Source organism: Lepidochelys kempii, chromosome 6, assembly GCF_965140265.1.
Source record: "Lepidochelys kempii isolate rLepKem1 chromosome 6, rLepKem1.hap2, whole genome shotgun sequence".
In the NCBI taxonomy this organism is placed as follows: domain Eukaryota; kingdom Metazoa; phylum Chordata; order Testudines; family Cheloniidae; genus Lepidochelys; species Lepidochelys kempii.
This window is the reverse complement of record NC_133261.1, coordinates 1,738,208-1,759,024: the sequence shown is the minus strand read 5'-3', so window position 1 is coordinate 1,759,024 and position 20,817 is coordinate 1,738,208. Positions and strand designations below refer to the sequence as shown.

General features: G+C 57.7%; 1 pseudogene; it reads right to left on the bottom strand.

The window, feature by feature from the left end:
* Positions 1 to 449: 449 nt before the first annotated feature.
* LOC140912306 (RING finger protein 112-like) lies at positions 450 to 18,917 on the bottom strand (annotated as a pseudogene).
* Positions 18,918 to 20,817: the final 1,900 nt, after the last annotated feature.

Genomic DNA, 20,817 nt, shown 5'->3' with positions numbered 1-20,817 from the left:
ATTCCCAGATGACTGGGGGCAGAGAGAGGAAGGGCTCGACCTCGACCTGGCCCTGGTAGCTGCCGATGCCGCTGGCAGAAGGGTGGCACATACAGCAAAATTGTAACGTGCTTCCTTGAGTCCAAATGGAACAGGCTAAAGCAGGTTACCCCACCTAAACCAAGCTCCTTGCATCTCGGACCAGCACTGCTGGGCCCCCTCTTGCCGAATCGCTGCCCCTTTGCTTCAGCGGTGAAGGATACAGGGGCATCCATTTACCTTCTCCTTCTACCCACCGAAAGTTTGTTCAGCCTGAAAGTCAGGAGTATGTTCCCCTCCCGCCGTGGTTTATTCTCCAGCATGATGACCCCATAGCTTTGTGTTACCTTCCTATGTCCATGGGGCATGCATGAGGCTGGCTTACAAAGTTTAATTGACGTCAACTGAGGTGGACTGACAAATGTACGTCCTACATCTGGCAGAAACTTGTCTGCTGACCCTGCCTTTATTCAGACTTGAAAACGTGTTTTCCATATGCACATATGCGCGTAGCTCCTCACCTCATGACAGGGCCTACATTTCACACAGATATCAATACCGTGTGCTCCTGGGATGCATTTGAAGCATTACAAGACACTATTTGTGGATAAATACCATGACAGCGGTGTGTTAGGTGCAGCGAGTTTGTCCGGCCTGTTAGGAGTTGCTGACACAGGGCACTGAACCCGCTACCAGCAGGTACCGATGGGCCTGGGTGTCACACAGTCATTGGAAGTTTTCAGGAGCGGGTTGGATCAATGTCCCCTCTTAGAATCTGTGGGCGATGGCTGCCCCGCTGTGGAGTGGTTTGTGGTTGACATGTCTGGGCCACGCTATAGCCCTGTCACTGTATTCATCAACCGCAGATAGGGTCGGGGGGGCACTGTTCAGATCAGGGGGGCCGTATCAGACAGCTCCTCAGTGCCGTCCTCCTCCTCCCCTTTAATGGCACTAGTGGCAATTCCCGCCGCAGCAGCTCCACGCACCAGTGCCAGGACCAGCCACCCCATGCCAAGGCATGGCAACTGTCATGGCAAATGTCCTGAAGCGCTTCCTGTAGGTCTCCAGGAAGGTCTCGGCCTCCCACATCAGCTCCTTCTCCAGCTGCTGCAGCTGAGCTTCTTTCTTCTGCGTCAGCTTCTTCTCCAGCTCCGTCCCCAGGGCCTCTTTCTTCGGCAGCATGTCTCTCAGGCACTGCCCCAGCAAGTCCCCACGCCGCTCTGCGAACTGCTTGGCCACCTTGCCCGGCCTCACCTTCAGGCATTTAAGTGGGTTCCTGGAATCGGTGTCCTGCAGTAGCAGGGAGAGGAGACAGCCAAGAGTTTTAGACGTGGCAAGTGCTGCTTAGACCCTGTGATGAAGTGGGACTGTTCTTAATGTTTCCTCTGAATAGTGTGGGGGTGCCTCAGTTTCCACTAGGCAGTTCTTAAGTATCTAGGCGGTGGGGTAAGGGTGTATGATCATTGCAGAGCCCTAGAGGGCAGGTGTGTGCAGGGGTCTGGACACAGAGAATGGCCGACACCCTGTTTCCTGGCCACTGATGGCCTGGGCCCTTCCCCCCTGCAAGGTGAGAGCTGAAGGGTTGGAGAACAAAGGAATCAGGTGCCCTCCTGGTCTGGGAAAGGGACAAAGCCCAGAGGAAGAGGGGGCTGGAGGGAGTTTCAGTTTGGGGCTGGCTGGGGACATGCAGTGAAGTGCAGATGGGGATGTCTGGCTCACTGCCCCCCAGAATGGACCCGGCTGAGGGGTCCCGTTCTCTGCACCTACAAGCTTTGTGTTAGACCATGTTCCTGTCATCTAATAAACCTTCTGTTTTACTGGCTGGCTGAGAGTCACGTCTGACTGTGGAATTGCGGGGGCAGGACCCTCTGGCTTCCCCAGGACCCGGCATGGGGGGACTCGCTGTGGGAAGCTCACGGAGGGGCAGAGAGGATGCTGAATGCTCTGAGGTCAGACCCAGGAAGGTGGAAGCTGTGTGAGCTGTGTGTCCTGAAGACAGGCTGCTCACAGAAAGGCGACTGCCCCAGAGTCCTGACTGGCTTCATAGGGAGCAGTTCCAGAGCATTGCGCAGGGACTCCGTGACAACTGGTGGCAGCGGTGGGATGTACTGCACCCCGTGGATGGCGCTTTCTGCAGTAAGTGACTGGGGAGCAGTAAAACGAAGGGGGATTGACGAGGACCAGGCCTGCTGAAGGCTCAGAGAGGAGCGGTTTCGGGGGGCGGTTAACCCCTGGGAGTGTGTGACCAGCGTGAAGGACTGTGCAGTAATGGGGTCCCCCTAGGGACTGCAGTGAGCAGTCTCGGGGGCGGAGGAGCCTGCAGCTTGGCCCGGGGAGAGAGAAGGACTTTTGCAGTAACAGGGTTCCCCAGGGGATTGCAGTGAGCACTCCAAGGGGCGGAGGAGTCTGCAGCTCGACCCTGGCAAAGAGGGGGTGACCTCGAGAAGGGCTGGCACACTAGGGGTTCTCCCTGGAAACCGTGGGGAGCTGAGAGTACACAGGCCTGTGAGTCCACAACAACTTGGGAAGAGCGGAGTGAGGGCCTGTCACCGTCTCCTTAAGAAGGACATTGTAACCCTGTGCAGAAAGAGAGGGTCGCGCATTGGAAAGTTCACCAAAGCACAGTTCATCGTGCAGCTGGAGGAGGATGACCGCTCTAAGGAACAGATTCCTGACCCCAAATGGGGCTATAGCAGGATCTGGGAGCAGCTGGAGTGGTAGCCGGCATCCCCAAGACTCCAGTCCCCAACCAGACGAGGGTCTTCACGATCGGGTTCCCCACCGGGGGATCGAGATGGACGGGATTGGAGCTGAGTCCGAGAGAGCAAGAGGACTGTGAGAGACAGCGAGAGCCCGAGAAAGAGCTGCAGAAGCAGCAGCAGCATGAACTGGCGGTGGGGGAGCGGAGAGGCCTAGGGGACCCCCCAGGGGTGAGTGGGGATAGACCCCGGGGGGCCAGTTCCACAGGGAGCCTCGAGACTAAATTGCTGCCCCTGGTTAAGGAGGTGAGGGGATGTGGATGCCCACCTCACTGTCTTTGAGCAGGCTGGCGATTTGAACCAGGGGGACCCTGCGGAAAAGCCCCGGTGTCTAGCTCCCTTGCTGGGTCCCAAGGCCATAGACTCTGTCAGCCAGATGGGTGGGGCGGTGGACAGGCTCCCACTCCTGACCCCAACCTATATGTCTGTGTGGAGTTTCCTGGGGCCAGGCCCCTTGACCACCGGGAGCGGAAGGTGATGGTCAATGGGGAGACATTCCTGGGGTGGCGAGATCCTGGGACAGAGAGAACTGTTGTCAGGCCCCGGGTGGTGCAGCTTCAGATGCTGAGGGGCTGTGTGAGCTGGGTGAGGGTCCCAGGGACGAAGCCCCTCGCCCTGCCTATGGCCCAGATCCCTGTGCAGACCCAGGAGGGGTGGGGCTGGCTGGTCGTTTGGGTTCTCCAGGATACGAGCTGCGAGACCCTGTTGTGGGGTGACTGTGTCTCTTTGGACAGGATCTAGGCCCTGCTCCAGTAACTGCCAAGGTTTTGAATTTGAATCCAGGGAACCAATCGGCGGAGAGGGAAATGGTCAGTGAAAATGCAGATGACCTGGTTGGCAGTGGGGAGGAGCTGCTAGGCTCAGGCTACCTGCCTGCCTGTAACCAGACCCCTGGGGCTGGATGGGACAGAGAGATGCTCCCCGCCGTCTTGCACACCGGATAGGGGGCTCAGGCTGGCTCTGATGCAGTGAGGAAAGCAGCGAGCTCCCTGCCTACCCCCACTGGGACAGCAAGGGCAGTGCTGAGCACAGTGGGAGCTGAGACCCCAGCTGAGTGGGGGAGACACAGGCAGGGCAGGGGATCTGTGGGGAGTGGCAAGGTGCTTGGTAAGGAGCCTGGATGAGCCTAGGCAGCCTTGTGAGCTGATGGCTGTGTCTAGTCAGCAGGGTGGGAAGGCGAGGAGAGTGGAAGATGAGAGTCCCTGGACCTAACCTGTTAGCTGGGTGGAGAATTGGGACAGGGAAGGAAACGTGTCTGTGTCTGTCAGGGGTATTGACTTGCCTGTGGAGGGAGCTACCCTGGTCTCCAAGCAGTTGTCTGTGACCAGCCTTGTGTGCTGGGACAAGGGGAATGAGATCCCAAGCTGTGTGTCTGGGAAAGGAGAAAGTGTGTCCGGCTCTTCTTCGTCTGTGGAGCAGACAGAAGGGGCCTTTCAGCCTGTGATGGTTGAGGGTCGTGCAGTTGTCTCAGAGCTGGTTCTGGATTCAGCTAAAGCCCAGGAAGGGAAGGGTCCTAAGTTTGTGTCTGCTCGGGAGAATGGCCCTGTAACTAGGTCGCATCCAGTTAGTGTCTATGTAAAATCCCAGAGCCCAGACAATTCTGGTGCTTGTATTTTGCCCGTTGCTAGTGTGTGGCTGGGAAAGGGTGCAGCAACTCTGTCTAATCAGGGTGAGGTCCTAGCCAGGGCACAAGGAGAGCAGAAAGATTATTTGACTGTGTTACCTACGGAGGGTGTGGAAACCTGTAGCAAGAAGGAAAAGATTCCTGAACTTATGTGTGGCAAAGGGAAGGAGAATGCTTCTGACCTTTTATCTAGGGAGTCAGTAAGTTTGCCTGAAAGAGGATTGTGTAGGAATCCGCCGGATGGGCCAGAGGTAATTCTGGATGTAAGGGAGACCCAGAAAGAGTCTGTTGTTGCTCAGGAAAGTGTTCCTCTAGAGCAAGCCCTAGGTGAAGAGGGTAAGGGCAGAATTTCTGTGAAGGGTGAATTGTTGCATAGAAAAGCCCTAGGGAAAGGAATCCTCATGGAGTCTTTGCAAGCAGTTTACTGCCACTGAAGGGGGTGAACGTGATTTAATCAAGAAAGTTTCAGTTCCTAACAGCCAGAAATTTTCTGTTGTGAATGTGGCCCAGGTCAAGATGGGGGCTCTTAACCAAGAGAGCCCGAATTGCAGGCCTCCAGACTGGAGCACTGGGAGAAGACCCGATCCCAGTTTGATGCCCGGGAGTTTTGGGGTGGCAAAAGGACCACATAAACCTTCGCACATGCGGCATGAGAGTACTATTGACCACCGCAACCTAAGGGAGAGCATGAAACTGGAAGGGCCTGGTGTAACTCCCACCAAGGAATGGGAGAGATGCTGGGGCATCCACTGGAATGTTGGTGGCTTCGAACTTCCCCAGGTCACCGGCTAAAGTGACCCCGCTCAGTTCGATCTCGAAGGGGGGAGAGATGTGACGAAGTGGGACTGTTCTTAATGTTTCCTCTGAATAGTGTGGGGGTGCCTCAGTTTCCCCCATGCAGTTCTTAAGTCTCTAGGTGGCGGGATAAGGGTGTATGATCATTGCAGAGCCCTAGAGGGCAGGTGTGTGCAGGGGCCTGGACACAGAGAATGGCCAACACCCTGTTTCCTGGCACCTGATGGCCTGGGCCCTTCCCCCCTGCAAGGTGAGAGCTGAAGGGTTGGAGAACAAAGGAATCAGGTGACCTCCTGGCCCGGGAAAGGAACAAAGCCCAGAGGAGGAGGGGCTGGAGGGAGTTTCAGTTTGGGGCTGGCTGGGGACATGCAGTGAAGTGCAGATGGGGATGTCTGGCTCACTGCCCCCCAGAATGGACCCGGCTGAGGGGTCCCGTTCTCTGCACCTACAAGCTCCGTGTTAGACCATGTTCCTGTCATCTAATAAACCCTCTGTTTTCCTGGCTGGCTGAGAGTCACATCTGACTGCGGAGTTGTGGGGGCAGGTCCCCCTGGCTTCCCCAGGACCCGGCATGGGGGGACTCGCTGTTGGAAGCTCACGGAGGGGCAGAGAGGGTGCTGAATGCTCTGAGGTCAGACCCAGGAAGGTGGAAGCTGTGTGAGCTGTGTGTCCTGAAGACAGGCTGCTCCCCGAGAGGAGACTTCCCCAGAGTCTTGCCTGGCTGCATAGGGAGCAGTTCCCGAGCATCGCCCGGGGACTCCGTGACAGAACCCGACCAAGATGGGGGCCTTGTTGTACAAACACCCTCCAACTGAGATCAGGGCTGCCATCGTGCCAGGATCCCACAACTCAAATTGGACCCCCCGTCATGCCAGCTGCTACACAGACCAACCCCCCAAGTCAGATCGGGGCCCCAGGTGTGCGAGGTGCTGCACACCCCTCTCCCCATGACTGAGACTGGGCCCCCATTATGTTGGGTGAGGCACAGTTCTCTGGACTGAGATCGGGGCTGCCATCATGCCAGGTGCTGCCCAGAACCCCCAAAACTGAGTTCCCCCCCCCAAGGTTTGGGATTGGAGTCTCTCATCTCTTCAGCCACCCTGGGAGCTGGAAATCTGAACTCCCACCTCATCCCCAAAGCCCACAGCCCGGGGGGCTGCCCAGGATGGTTCCCTGAGGTTCCCCGGGTGGGAGGCAGAGCCCTCCTGCCCCAGATTCACCTTCTCCTTCAGAAACTCAGCGTGGGCTGCGCGGGCCCTGGCCAGGGCTCTCTGGTTCGTGTGATGCTGATAGCGCCTTCGGTAGGTCTCCAGGAAGGTCTCGGCCTCCCAAGTCAGCTCCGCCTCTAGGGCCGTCAGCAGCGTCTCCTCCTTCAGCTCCCTCACCTCCTTCCGGCACCGCTCCAGCAGTGCCCTGCGCTGCTCCATGAACTGATGCGCCATTGCGCTCGGATCCACCGTCAGACAGTCGTCCATGCACCGGGACAGGCCGTCCTGCGTTGGGCCAGAGAGGAGGGGACAATAGTGGGGTGCAAGGGGCTAGAAGGGGCGGGTGTGTGACCCCGTCTCACCAACAGACCCTCTGGCTACAGCACAGCAACTTCCTCCACCCTCCTGACCGAGATCCAGGCCACTGCTGTGCCGGGGTTGCAGTCTCCCGTCTCCGCAGCCCCTTGAAAGTGAATATGAGGTCTCCTCTCCTGCCACAAAGCCCATAACCCACGGGGTTGGCTGGGATGTTTCCCTGGGGTTCCCCTGGCTGGGGGCACAGCGACACCCCTGGACTCACCTTCTCCTTCAGAAACACAGCGTGGTCTGCACGGGCCCTGTCCAGGACTCTCTGGTTGCGGAAGGTGATGGCCATCTGTGCCGGGAGGACAAGGCTGGGGTGAGCCGCAGTTTATGGGGCCCCGACTCCACCTAGGGGCTGCCCCTTCCACCGCAGCAACCTCATGGAACAAAGCGAGATCGCCAGCCCGTGTGGAAGCTGCTTGGGGCTGCTGGTGCCACCACTTTTCAATTCGATCCCCGCAGCAGCCCAGCCTCGGCTCCCTTCCTTGCTCCGACCTGCACTTTGCCCTTGTGGCACTTTCCTGGAGCCGAGGACTTTGAAAACCCCTGTCCCAGCCAGGCTCAGCCTGAGGCACATGCCCGAGAGAGCATCACTGACAGCCGTTCTCGTAGGTCTGGTGGGATTTCAGGTTTTTTTATTGATTTCCAGGAGCCAGGTGAATCTCAGCTCTCCTTTGGGGGTGGGGGCTGGGTTAAATCTTCTTGTGGACTCTGGAACAGTCTCTGCTGTGCAGCTGTTGTGGACTGGCTATTGTGGAGTAGTTATTCTGTTCTAGCTGGGCCGGTCTCCTCCTCCCAGGCAGAGAAGCTCCCACATCTGATTATCTTCACGTAGCTCCTATCGCAGCCCATCTGAGGCTGACGCCCAAGAGAACTTGACAGACGATGTCAAAGGGTCTGTCTACCCTGGGTCCTGCCCGGCTGCGGGGGAAGGTGGCGTGACTCGGACGTGGAGGGCTCGGTGAGGGCTGTGCTGGGACGCTGCCCGGCTGGCAGATCAGACCGAAGGAGCCAGGGCAGAAGTTCTGCTCAGCCGGCCCGATTCCCAGCTCACCAGAGGCCCCATGAGGCCGGGTGGAAAGGTCCGTGCTGCCGGCCCCAGCACAGGGGGTGGGCTGGGGGCATGGCTGGAGCACGCTGTGCCGTGGTTACCCCCGACTCCCCAGAGAGGCCAGCGAACAGAGCCCCTGAATCCACCTTGTCCTGCCCCCTTCCCCTGCCACTGCATGTGCCTCCCATGATGCACCAGGGCCATGATACATGCACCAGGAGAGGAGATGCTGATGCGTTGTGGTTCATGAGATGCCTGAATCTCCTCTCTACCCCCAGCACTCAGGTCAGTCTACACCTCCCATGGTGCCCTGCAGCTTTGATACACTGCACCCTCACCAGGAAAGGATACCATGGCGCTTGGTGGGAGATGTAGTTTGGTTGCCTTAACCTCCCATTCTCCTCTGTGGGCTGGTCTCATGGGAGGTGCGGTGCAAGCTGCAAGACCAACCCACAGAGGAGAATGATTATCTCTTGCGGAGGGGAGTGATGGTGTCTGGTACCTGCAGTGCATCATGGGATGAGTAGTTCCACCAGGTGCCCAACCCGTAGAGGAGAATGGAGAGCGTGAGGCACAAGACCTACAATTCCCAAGAGCTGTGGCAATGGCCTTTCCACACAAGAGATATTTTGGGGTTTTGCTGGAAACTCCAAGTTTTCTGCAGGAAAAACACCCCCATTTTCAGACCTGCTCTAAAAAACTCCTCTCATTTAAACACCAACAGGAGCTGCCTGGGGAAAAACAGGGTTTGGTGCTATGGGTCTCAAGGATTGGAGACGTGTCTGTAGGTGGGATGAACACTCCAGTACCAGCAGCTCTCCAGGCTAGTGAAATTCTTCTACCCTGGAGTCCAAGAAAATAAGATTTCATCCAGACTCTTTCCCAGTCACCTCCCGCAGCATGGACCCAGATCCCAACATTGCCCCAACCCTGACGTGGACGGGTGAGGGGAGACACCCCATGATCAGCTCAGAGACAGAGACGGTACCTGACAGGGAGAGGAGAAGCCAGAGCAATGGTTCTTCATCACATCAGATAAATTCTGCAAAGGAACCAAAAGAAATCATCACGTCACAGACTCCACAGGGCTTAGAAAGGCTGGGAACATGGGGACAGCTCACCTGGAGCTGAGATGCAACCACCTCTGGGGTGGGGCAGCTGGGGAATAGGGGGTATTGGGGTCATCACTGACTGCAGGAGAGAGCATCCCCTTCCTGCTCCCTCCAGCACAGCTGGCCAGTCCCCACCTTTATCTTGGCAGCGAGCTGTGTCCCAGTGAGCATCTCCCCATGCTGGTCCATCCAGATGTGTTGACCAGCCGAGCTCACCAGGGCGGTGACGTAGTCCCTCAGGCTCCCCCGGAAATCATCATCCATGTCTGCAAAGGGGAGAGAGATGGACGATGGTGGGGGAATACAGGGCCTGTCTGATCCCCCTTCTCTCTACCTGCCACGCACGGGCATGATCAGTGCCCCAGTCACATTGCTCTGCACAGGGCAGGGGGCTTAGAGCCGCTGTCCTGGGTCCGTTACCTCTCAGCCTTCCCTCGCTCCCCATTGTGATCCGCTTGCCAGGGGAGGGCATCAGGTAACAGCGGCTGCTGCTTCTCTTCAGCGCTTCCAGGGCCTTGGGGTGTTTGCAAGGGGACCTCGCCTCCAGCTTCTGCCGAGACAGGGGCAATGGTTACATTGACACACAAACACCTGTGTTAACATTAGCCAGACCTGCCAGGCAGTCAGAGAGGGTCTGGAGGGGCCCGGCCTCATTTGTTGTAGATGTTGGAAGGGGGGCAGTGAACAAGGCAGGGGATGGCAGGAAGCGAAAGGAGTGTCCGTCAGTCCCAGTCTCCCCGCTCCAAGCCCCTGTCTCCCCACCCCAGGTCCCAGTCTCTGCAGACTCCTTGTCCCACCCTGCTCCTTTCACTCCCCCTGGCCTGGTTTTTCTCCTCTCCCCTTTGCAATCAAGCTGCTTCCTCCTCCACGCTGTCTGGGCTCATTGAGTGTAGGGCAGCGACAGGTGCCCGGCCTGGAGCAGCAATTGCAGGGAAAGTCCAGCTTTGCATCTGCAGCCCCCGGCTGGAGGTTGCTCCGTGCGGATGGATTCTTTGGAGACGTCAGCGGCTAAACTCATGCCCAGTGTTTCTCGGCCTTGTTGTGCTGGTGACTCCCTTTGGCCTTAAAAGACAATCTAAACCCCTGTACTTGAAAAAAATGGTGACTTCCACCTTAAACTCGGACTTCAGCTTCAGCTCCGACCGCCAGGGGCTGAAGCCGATGCCTGAGGCCCGGACATCCAGGGCTGAAGCAAGTAATTTAGCTTTGCAGGGTCCCCTATGGTGCAGGGCCCTGGACAAATATTCTGCTTGCCACACCCTAACTCCAGCCCTGCACTTGGGACCCCCCCCACCACCCTTCACACAACCTCCCTGCGGTCCCACCTCCCCCAGGTTGGAAACACTGGAGCCATCATCCCTTCGAGGGGAAAGGCCCCATGTCCCATTCCTCCATTTTCTGAGTCCCACAGTCACCTGTTGGACATGTCTCAGATGCTGCTCCCCACCCTCGGCTCCAAGGACCAGGGAGCTGCTCCAATCCCGCACCAGCAGGTCTAGATGCTGCAGGGGAGACAGGAGGGAAGTGAGGGTCTCTGGGGGTGGGGGGACGCTGGGTTGGGGAGAAGGTTGATGTCTGGAGGGAAGACCTCAGCCCCGAGGGAATGGGGCAGGGAGTGCATGGGGCTGGAGCAGGCTGTGGAGTGGGGGAGAGGTCTTCAGCATATGCTCAAAGTCCCCAGCCATCTGACAGCATAGTCATCAGCCAGGTGCAGAGCCAGTAGCCCACCCTCGAAGTCCGTGGGCACTCGTCAAGGATATGCGACATAGGCTGAAGTTGACCACAGCTACATCCCTGGTCATCAGAGAAACCCCATCTGAAGAGACGGGCTGCACAATTGCCCTGTCCTGTTAGGAACCAGCCCAGGTGCCTTGGCAGCTCGAAATGTGGTGGACCAATGGTGGGGTCAGTGATTAATGACGGTCATCGCTGACCACTCGTTGCACCGAGGCGATTGCACTGTCATGTCCTGCAGTGGCGGAAATGACCCTGAAGGGCGTCTACAAGACAGGGGGGCTGGCAGGGAGCTGAAGAGGCCTGCGTACAAAGGCAGGTTGCTGTTCTCACAGATCTTGGCCAGCGGCATGACGGAGGCCCCCTCACGGTGAATACGGGGTGGTGCTGTGTCTATAAGTATTGTCAGCCGCAGCAGCGGAGTTACCCATAACGTCCCTATCCCAATGCCCGCAGGGGAGGGGGTGCCGTGTGGGGATACATGGGGCAGGGCGGGTGATGATGGCGGAAGCCGTCTCACCTGAATGGGCTCCAGTCCGTACGCTTTTCCCACCTCTTCGGCCACACGCACAAACATCTGTAGAGCAAAGAGAAGAGGGGTGGGGGACGAGTCTGGGGCATGGGAGGCATTTACACTGCGGGGTCATCCTGCAGGTGAACAGAAAGGGGCCTGATCGCTGCCCCCCATCCCCATCTGAGCCGCTCCCTCCGCCCATCGCAGAGAGCGAGGCCCAGCGAGTGCAAAACGAAGCTGGAGAGAGATGGAGATATTTTCCACGGGGTGGAAAGAGAAGTGGGATGCCCCCGGCCAAGAGGGTGGTGGGGGCGGCTGTGGGATCCTATGCCCCACAGAGGAGCCAGTCTTGTTCCAGGGTTCCCTCCTTCACTCCAGGGCACCCCGTGGCGGTGGGGGGGGTCAGTGAGCCCAATGTGAGGTCTTTTCCCTGAGGGGTTCCTGAGATGAACCCTCCAACCCACAGAGCCCCATTGCCTCCGGCTGACAGACGCCACCAGCACTGTTTGCCCAGCCCCGGGGGTGACACCACGGCTCTGCTCACGCCTCCAACAATCTCGGCCACGTGGCGATTACTCGAGCTCTCCCTGGACTGATCTAGCTCCACGTTAACCAGGTTTCTGCCCCCCACTGGACCCAGGGCTGTGTGGACAGATAAAAGCCCTCCCAGAGCCAACCCCTCCCCCGCACAGAGAATCCCCCCTGGGGTGCAGTAAAGGGGCAGGACACGCAGTATGTCGCAGGTGGCAGAGATGTCACTAAGGGTGTGACGGCCAGGGGCTCGACCCGGCGGGGCTGGGGCTGGGTAAGAGCAGAGCAGATCAGGGGGCAGAGCAACCGCCCAAGGTCTTGGCCCCAGCAGACTTCCCACCGACAGCGGAGCTGGGCTGGAGGGGAGGGCGGGGTCCTAACTTTGACCCAGGGGCCCGTGCCAGACACCTGGGAGCAGAGACCCGGGCTGGGCTGTGTGGTGACAGTGCTGAATCCAGAATCCCACGTGACCATGGGAGAGTCGGTTTCTTTATCTGGGCCTCAGTTTCCCCACAGGAGCTATGGGGAGGGATAATAACCCTGTGGGGCTAATGGGAGAACCTGGCCCAGCCACGTTCTGTGTCAGGCTGCCTGGCCTCACCTCCAGGTATTCAAGATCCGCGTCGTTCACCTCATTCGAAATATTCAGTATCTGCAGATAGCCAGGAGACAGACAGAGCTACAGCAACGAGCAGGGACGGCCGCCCCAGGCCCCTTCCCAGCCACGTCACCCGCCCCGAGCACAGCGCCCCCTAGTGCCGCAGGGGGCATCGGGGCCGGCCCTGCCTGCCAGGGGAGAGCGCCCCCTACTGAGCCCCTGCCCCGCTCCCTGCAGTACAGCGCCCCCTAGTGCCCCAGTGAGACATTGGGGCCAGCCCGGACTGCTGGGGGAAATGTCCCCTGCGGAGCCCCCAGACTGTGCTCTGCAGCACAGCGCCCCCCCGGGGACCCCCAACCTGGTAGGAGCTGAGCAGCATGGAAAAGGCGGAGAGTTTGATGCTGGTCTCCTTCTTCCTTTCAATGCCCATGGAGCCCTCGGTGTCGACCAGCAGCACGGCCACCTGGGGGCCAAGAGGGAGAGCCCCAGGTCAGTTTCCGGCTTTGTTCAGCCACCCACGGCCCCTCCGCCCCCAGAGTCTGCCCCCTGCTCTGCCCCCATGGCCCCTGGCATCTCATTTTTGCCCACCCCAGTGTTAGCTCCCTCCTCTTGCTCCTCTCCATTCCCCCCCGTTATGACTCCATCAGATTCCCCTGGGGCCTCCTTCCCCATGTCTCCATCCTTCCCTATTTCCCCATTGCCTTTGTTCCCAGCCCTTTCCCCCATTTCCCTTCTCCCAGCATCCCCATGTCTCCTTCCCCCTTTCCTATGCACCTCCAGTGCCCCCACTCACCTTCCCGCCTGGGGTGGGGACCCAGATGGGCTGACTCCATGCCCACACCCCGTTGGTGACTCGCTCCTCGTCCGCGCGCCACTCGAACCCCTCCAGGATCTCATCCTCCCGGCCCATCCACGACCCGTCCCTCGCGTCCTGCCGGAAAGGAACATGCAGGGAGAGGGGTCAGTGCAGGGTGGGGGAGAAGAGTGACTGGTCCCCGCACACTCCAGACTGTAAGCCCTGGGAAGGGGCTGGGGGTTAATTTACTAGGGTGGGGCGGGGAGGAACACAGGGCGATGGGCGTGCTCAGATTCTGACAGATAAACAGTCAGAGACACAGAGACACGCTGCATTCCAGACAGACACACAGACAGAAAGACAGACTTGCTCGGGTTCAGACAGATAGACAGACAGACAGACAATATTACCAGACAGAGTACCAGGCAGACAGGCTGACCGACATGCAATGAGGTGTGTGTACTCACACACACGTGTGCAACTCTGAGCCCTCCAGCAGGAGGCAGGATGGGGCCGCTCACACCCCATCTCACTCCTGTTCCCGTTCACACCCACCGGGCTCCGGAGCCGGCGCAGCAGGTAGTTCAGCAGGAAGGATTTGCCCCGGCGCTGCCTCCCGACGATGGACACCACGCAGACGGGGGCGTCCCCTGCCCCACCCTGCTCCAGGCAGCGGCTCAGGGCCTTCTTGTCCAGGATCAGGTTCTCTTCCTCGTCCAGACGCACCAGCTGCACCGGGTGGCCCGGCTCCGGCTGAGCCCCCGGCCCCTGCTGCAGGGAGAGAGCAGGGTCAGATCTGCGACCCCACCCCTGAGCCAGCCAGTCCCCTGCTCCCTGCTGGATCAGAGCCCTGTGCCCCATTCTACCCCCTGAGCCAGCCAGTCCCCTGCCCTGGGGCTGGATCAGGGGCAGCACTCCCTGGAGGGGATCTTCAGTGGGATTCTACCTGTCCCTGGAGGAGAGCGAAGGTGAGACAAGACGCTGATGATCAACAGGTGGCTCAGGCAATGGGGCTAAGGTGGGCGTGGGGATGTTCGGTCACGGGGAGGCGTTCACGGACAGAGGACTGGTCTCCTGGGACGGAAGCCACCTGAACAGGGTGGGGGATACACTTCCGGGGTGGAGGTTGGCACAGCTGATGAAAAGGGCTTTAAACTAGGAACTCTGGGAGATGCTCATGGAACCTCCAGGAATGATTCTCACACCGAGCGGGAGGCAGGAGGAGAGAGTAGGAGCAACGGAGAAAGGAACGACAGAGGGCAGGAGAAGAGATGAGAAGAGGAACGATAGTGCCAAGAGCACCGACGCTGAGAGTCAGGTGGCCGATACCGGCAGCAAAGCCAAGTGGAAGCAGTGAGGTGTCTGCCCAGCAACGCGATGAGCCCGGGTGACAAAAGGGAAGGAACAAAAACTACGGGTGTGGGACAGGAAACCAGACACATGGTGCAATAGCAGCCATGACCGGGGTACAGGGAAGAAAGACAAAAGGCAGAGGTTGCAGAGTAGCGTTGTGTGTTAATGACGAGCTGGAGTGGAAAGAAATGAGAAGGGATGAAATGGGTGAAACAGAATCTTTTTGGGTCAAGATCACTGTGGGGAAGAAAGGTACCAGGGGCTCCCCTGGGAGAGTGTCTTGGGTCTGCTACAGACCTCCAGGATTCGGTTTGGATATGGATAGAGACCCCTTTCATAGCTTAAATGAAATAAATACCACTGGGAATTGTGTGATCATGGGACACTTTAATTTTCTGGACAGAGATTGGAGAAGTGCTGCTCATCATGGCAGGGCCCAGATAATCCTGGAGGTGAGACAGCTGAGATATTTTTTCATCAGTGACCAAAGCAACAAGAGGTGATGCCAGTTTAGATTTGGTATTGGTACGTAGCGAGGACCGCACTAAAGAACTGGCTGTAGAGGACAGCCTTGGTTCAAGTGGCCATGAGCTAATTCCGTTTAACTAAATGGAAGGATAAACCAAAACAGGTCGGCAGCTGGGGATCCTGGATTTCAAAAGGGCAAGCTGCAAAAAAATAAGGGAATTAGGCAGGGAAGTGACCTGGCCTGCAAAGCTGAAGGATCTGGATGTGGATGGGGTTTGTCAAAGATGCAGGAACTCTCTGGAGTCTGCATCCAGGAAAAAGCCCATAGGGAAGGGTTGCTGAGCAAACTGGGTGAACCAGGATTTCAAAGAGGTGATTAAGAGAAAGCAGAAAGCCTCTGAGGAATGGAAACTGGGAGGAATCCATGTCGGGATAAAATGAGAACTGCCAAAGGCCAAGCAGAATTTGAACTTGCAAAAAAATTAAAACCAACAGAAAAAAGTTCTTTAGCCTCATAAAGAAAAAAGAAAACAAGGAAAGAAGAAATGGGACTGCTAAGAGCTGAGGATGGGGTGGAGATAAAAGATACAGGCTGCATGGGCCAACACCTAAAGATATGGGCATGGCCTCAGTTTTTAAGAAGCATAAGGAGAAGCTTGTGGCCAGACAGCTAATGAGAACAAGAATACGGGAGTAGAAATTGTCACTGAATTGGCTGAAATGGAAACCAGACTCAAACAACTTAATGGGAGCAAACTAGGGGGCCAGGATCATCTCCATCCTCGAATATTAAAGAAATTAGCACATGAAATTGCAAGTCCAATAGCAAGGATTTCTAATTAATCTGCAAAAGTGAGGGGTAATATCTAGGGTCCTACCAAATTCACAGCCATGAAAAATGCCTCCCAGATGGTGAAATCTGGTCTTCACCTGGGAAATCTGTTATTTTGTGTGCTTTTACCCTAAACTATATAGATTTCATGGGCAAAACAGCATTTCCCAAATTGGGAGTCCCAACCCAAAAGGGAGTTGCAGGGGGAGGAGCGGGGTCTCAAGGTTATTTTCGGTGGGTCACAGTATTGCCACCCTTAATTCTGCACTGCCTCCAGACCCGGGCGGCTGGAGAGTGGCGGCTGGTGGCTGGGATCCCAGCTCTGAAGGCGGCATCCCGCCAGCAGCAGCGTGGAAGTAGGGGTGGAAATACCGTACCAGGCCACCCTTATTCTGCACTGCTGCTGGCGGTGGCTCTGCCTTCAGAGCTGGGATCCTGGCCAGCAGCCGCCGCTCTCCAGCCACCCGGCTCTGGAGGCTTCTCGACTGAGTTTGGTAAGTTTATGGAGGGGATGGTCTGATGAGACTGCCTACCATGGCATGTAGCCCAAATGCGAGTGCCAGTAGCAAATATCCCACAACGGGCGGTGATGGGACACTAGATGGGAAGGGCTCTGTGTTACTAGAGACACCCAGGTGTCCGGCTGGTGGGTCTTGCCCACATGCTGAGGGTCTAACTGATCGTCATAGTTGAGGTTGGGAAGGAATTTCCCCCAGCTCAGACTGGCAGAGACCTGGGGGGGTTTCGCCTTTCTCTGCAGCATGGGGCACGGGTCATTTGCAGGTTTGATCTAGTATAAATGGTGGAGTCTCTGTAACTTGAAGTCCTTTAACCACGACTGGATGATGTCAGTGACTAGCCAGAGGTTCTGGGTCTATTACAGGAGAGGATGAGTGAGGTTCTGTGCCCTGCAGCTTGCAGGAGGTCAGACTAGATGATCATGATGGTCCCTTCTGGCCTACAAGTCTGAGTCTGTGTGTCCCCTTCCCCATCCCCTGAGCCAGCCAGTCCCCACTCTGGGGCCAGATCAGGACTGGCTCCCTCTAAAGGGGACAGGCCCTATGTCCCATTCCCTGCTCCCCTGAGCCAGGCAGTCCCTGCCCTGGGGCTGGATTGGGCCCAGAATCCCCTACAAGAGAAAGCTCCTTTTCCCCTTATCCGGCCCGTCTGGTCTCACCGGCTCCGGCTCTTCCTGCTGAGGCTTGGTGATTTTCTCCACCAGGTTTCTGACACGTGTGTCTGGGATCATCCTGTCCCTGGAGAAGGGAGCCCGGCACTCCGGGCAGCGGTGCCCCTGGGCTGAGATCTGGCTCCAGTGAGTCGAGAGGCAGCCCCGGCAGAAGTTGTGGCCGCACTCGATGGAGACGGGGTCGCTGAACACGTTCCAGCAGATGGAGCAGGTGACGTCCTCCCAGAGTTGCTCCATCCCCCTGACCCCACAGGCCTGGGGAGATCCACTGGGTCAAGAGCTAGCACATGGGAACACCGGGGCTAAGATGCTACCGCAGAGGGGCTGGGAGCCAGGACTCCTGGGCTCTATTGTTAGTTTTCACCACTTGGCTGGGTAAGTTTCCATTCGGCTGTTGTGCGCTGGCCACTCCCATTTTGGGGCAGGGCTGGCAAGTGTCTCTCTGCTTCTGGGGTTTTGGGATTCCTGGGGGCCCTGGGAGTTCAGGGAATGATACAGCCATTGCTGCCCCCCAACCTCCCAGTTCAGCCCGCTAGAAGCACCCGACCCGCCAGGATGTGGGTTCAGCTGTGGGGTGAGATTGTACGAGCCGGCCAAGGGGCCTCGGAAACGCCAGCTGCAGTTGGTCCAGTTCTTATTAGAGGGGGGCTGTTTTGGGCCTCCTGAATCCGCCCCCCACCCCTGCTTACAGGGCACTGGGGCTTCTGGATAAATGGCATCTGGCCAGAGCAAACCATGCCAGTGCCCCTGATGTCTGACCCACAGCCTCTGCTAGCCCAGCCCTGCCCCCCCACCCCAGCTCTGCCGGTGCCCCTCACTCCCGACCTGCAGCCCCCTGTTAGCCCAGCCCTGCCCCCCAGCTCTGCCGGTGCCCCTCACTCCCGACCCCTAGCCCCCTGTGAGCCCAGCCCTGCCCCCCCCAGCCCTGCCAGTGCCCCTCACTCCCGACCCGCAGCCCCCACCTAGCCCAGCCCTGGGCTCCCTCTTGCCCTGTAGCTCACCCTGGTGAGCAGACTCCAGCGCAGACCCTGCGGTTAATTCAATTTCTCCGGTTGTCTCTGGGTGTCCCCCACCACCTCCCTGGCTCTCTGCGTGTCTGGCTCTGCACAGAGCCCGGCTGGCCGCTGTCTGCTCAGTTCCACTTTCACTCTCTAGTTTTGTCACCCGGAGCCATGAGCGAGGCCGGGCTCTTGGGGCGGCTCCCTAGACCGGTTTGGTTCTGCAGGCCCCCAGTAGCACTGGACGGCGAATGGATCTGAGTCCTGGCACCAGTTCCCTTGACCCAGAGGGGAAAATGGGCACAGTTCAAGGAACAAGGGGCCCCACCCAAAGGGCCCCGGGAGACTAGAAACAACCATCTATGGGGCTGGAAGGAAAGTTCACAGTCTGCTCCTCACATGTCCCAGGCCTCCTGCCCAGGCCCTGGTTGCACTGCAGTCTTACCACGGGTCAGACCTTTGCTCTGGTGGCGCCCACACGCCCTCAGGCTTAGGCACCCGCCGGCAGCCCCCCATCAGCTCCTCTCCCTCCTCCCAGCTCCTCCTGCCTCCCAGCAGCTCCCCCTGCCACGGATCAGCTGTTCCGTGGCACTGGGGGGAGGCACGAGGGCCCAGCGCACTCAGGGGAGGGGGCAGGAAGAAGGGGCAGGGGCAGAGCAGGAGTGGGAAAAAGCAGGGCAGGGATGGGACATTGGGGGAAGGGGTGGAGTGGGGGTGGGGCATGGGCAGAGCCCCCCTTGGCAGATTAGAAATTCGGCACCTATGCCCTCAGGCTCTAGGGGGGCAGGAACCCTTCTCCCCAGCATTGGTCCGCCTGGTGAGTTCATGTCCTCCGAGTATGGCCAGTGAGGCCCCTCATCAGGCGACGTCTCCCTGCCCAGCCCCCCACCACCCCGCTCTCCCCAGCCACTCACCAGGCTCAGCTGCAGTGTTACATGGGGCACGGCCAGCGTCCGGTATCCCGACTCTGGCCCCACGGCTCCTCCTGCAGGTCGACCCTGTATCCCTGGTCTCCGCTGTCCCAGCTCCCGGCTCTGCACAGCCACAGCTCAGCCTCCAGCCCAGCTCAGGCTGCTGCTTTCCCCTTAACTCTGCCCTCTTCTGGCTCAGGCAGCTCCAGCTCACACAGAGAACAGGCCTCTGGGCTCCTGACTCCCTCATTGGCCCGCCTGCCCTGTCAATCAGGCTGAGTGGGAGCTTTGGCCTCTCCCCATTGGTACTTTCTCTTCAATCCTTCCCCTTTCTTTTGGGACAGGGACAGCTAAAACCCTCACTAAGTTTGGCACATGGGCCGAGCCTGAGCACATTCCCTGGACTCTTGCCCAGGGCCTCTCCCCTCAGCACTGGTGTATCGGGGGTTGACCTGGGGAAGGGGAAATTGGTGACACCCCCAGAACTCCTTACACAGCTGGAACCACCCACTGGAGACCCCCAAACAAGGCGCTACTCACAGCACCTTGCACCTGTCCTCACTGCCCGGCTCCAAGCTCAGATGAGCTGCAAAACAGGCAGTGAGGGGGCGGGGCAGAAATTTCCCATCCAAGTGGTTTCTGGACTGGAAACCGGGATTTTTCCAGACTGTGACATTTGCCTCCCGAACGTATCAGAAAACAGTGACCGTTGGAACGACGAGTCGACGTCCCGGCACGTGTCTGTTGGGAAAAGCCGCCGTGGCAAGGCCTGGCACAGTTTGGCAGAATCCAATTTTTACTTGTCTTATAATTCTGATGGATTTTGAAGCATATTTTAATTAATATAATCTGGTCATTGGGAAGTTTAGACTTGAAATTAGATGAAGGTTTCTAACCATCAGAGAAGTGAAGTTCTGGAATAGCCTCCCAAGGGAAGCAGTGGGGGCAAAAGACCTATCTGGCTTTAAGATTAAACTCAATAAGTGTATGGAGGAGATGGTATGATGGGATAACATGATTTTGGTAATTAATTGATCTTTAAATATTCATGGTAAATAGGCCCAATGGCCTGCGATGGGATGTTAGATGAGGTGGGATCTGAGTTACTACAGAAAATTCTTTCCTGGGTATCTGGCTGGTGAATCTTGCCCATGTGCTCAGGGTTCAGCTGATCGCTATATTTGGGGTCGGGAAGGAATTTTCCTCCAGGGCAGATTGGAAGAAGCCCTGGAGGTTTTTCACCTTCCTCTGTAGCATGGGGCACGGGTCACTTGCTGGAGGATTCTCTGCTCCTTGAAGTCTTTAAACCACGATTTGAGGACTTCAATAGCTCAGACATAGGTGAGAGATTTTTTGTAGGAGTGGGTGGGTGAGATTCTTTGGCCTGCGTTGTGCAGGAGGTCAGACTAGATGATCAGAATGGTCCCTTCTCACCTTAATATCTATGAATCTATATTTTCTCTCAGTTTTTACTGATTTACATTTTCACAGTTGTGAGCCCTCACGGTGTGGTGTTATGTGCGGCTGTTCCCCAGCTGCTCTATCCGAGAGGTGGCTGCAGCTCAGTGCTGGGTGAGCCATCCCTGTGCAACATTATTCATGGCTGCACCCCACCTGCCCTGCCCCAGAAGTGGCTGCATCTCCGCCCCGGGAGCTGGGTGACTGTTACTCAGCACTGGGAGAGTTGAATATTTGCTGAGGGTTTTTGTTTCAGTTCCAGAAATCCCACGTTTCTGAGAAGAGGCAGCTGCTGGGGTGTGGTCTCCGGAGGGAGAAGTAGTGGTGACTCCCTGAAGGTGTCGAGCTGACGAGGAGCTTTCTCTCCGCTAGGGCTCTGGCCAAACTGTTTAGGTCCAGGGGAGTCACAACTCCAGCACTTCCAGTGCCCATTACAGCACATGCGTTTCCACCAGAGCCGGCCAAAGGGCCCGTGGGGGGAGCCGAGGAATGAAGGGTCCCTGCC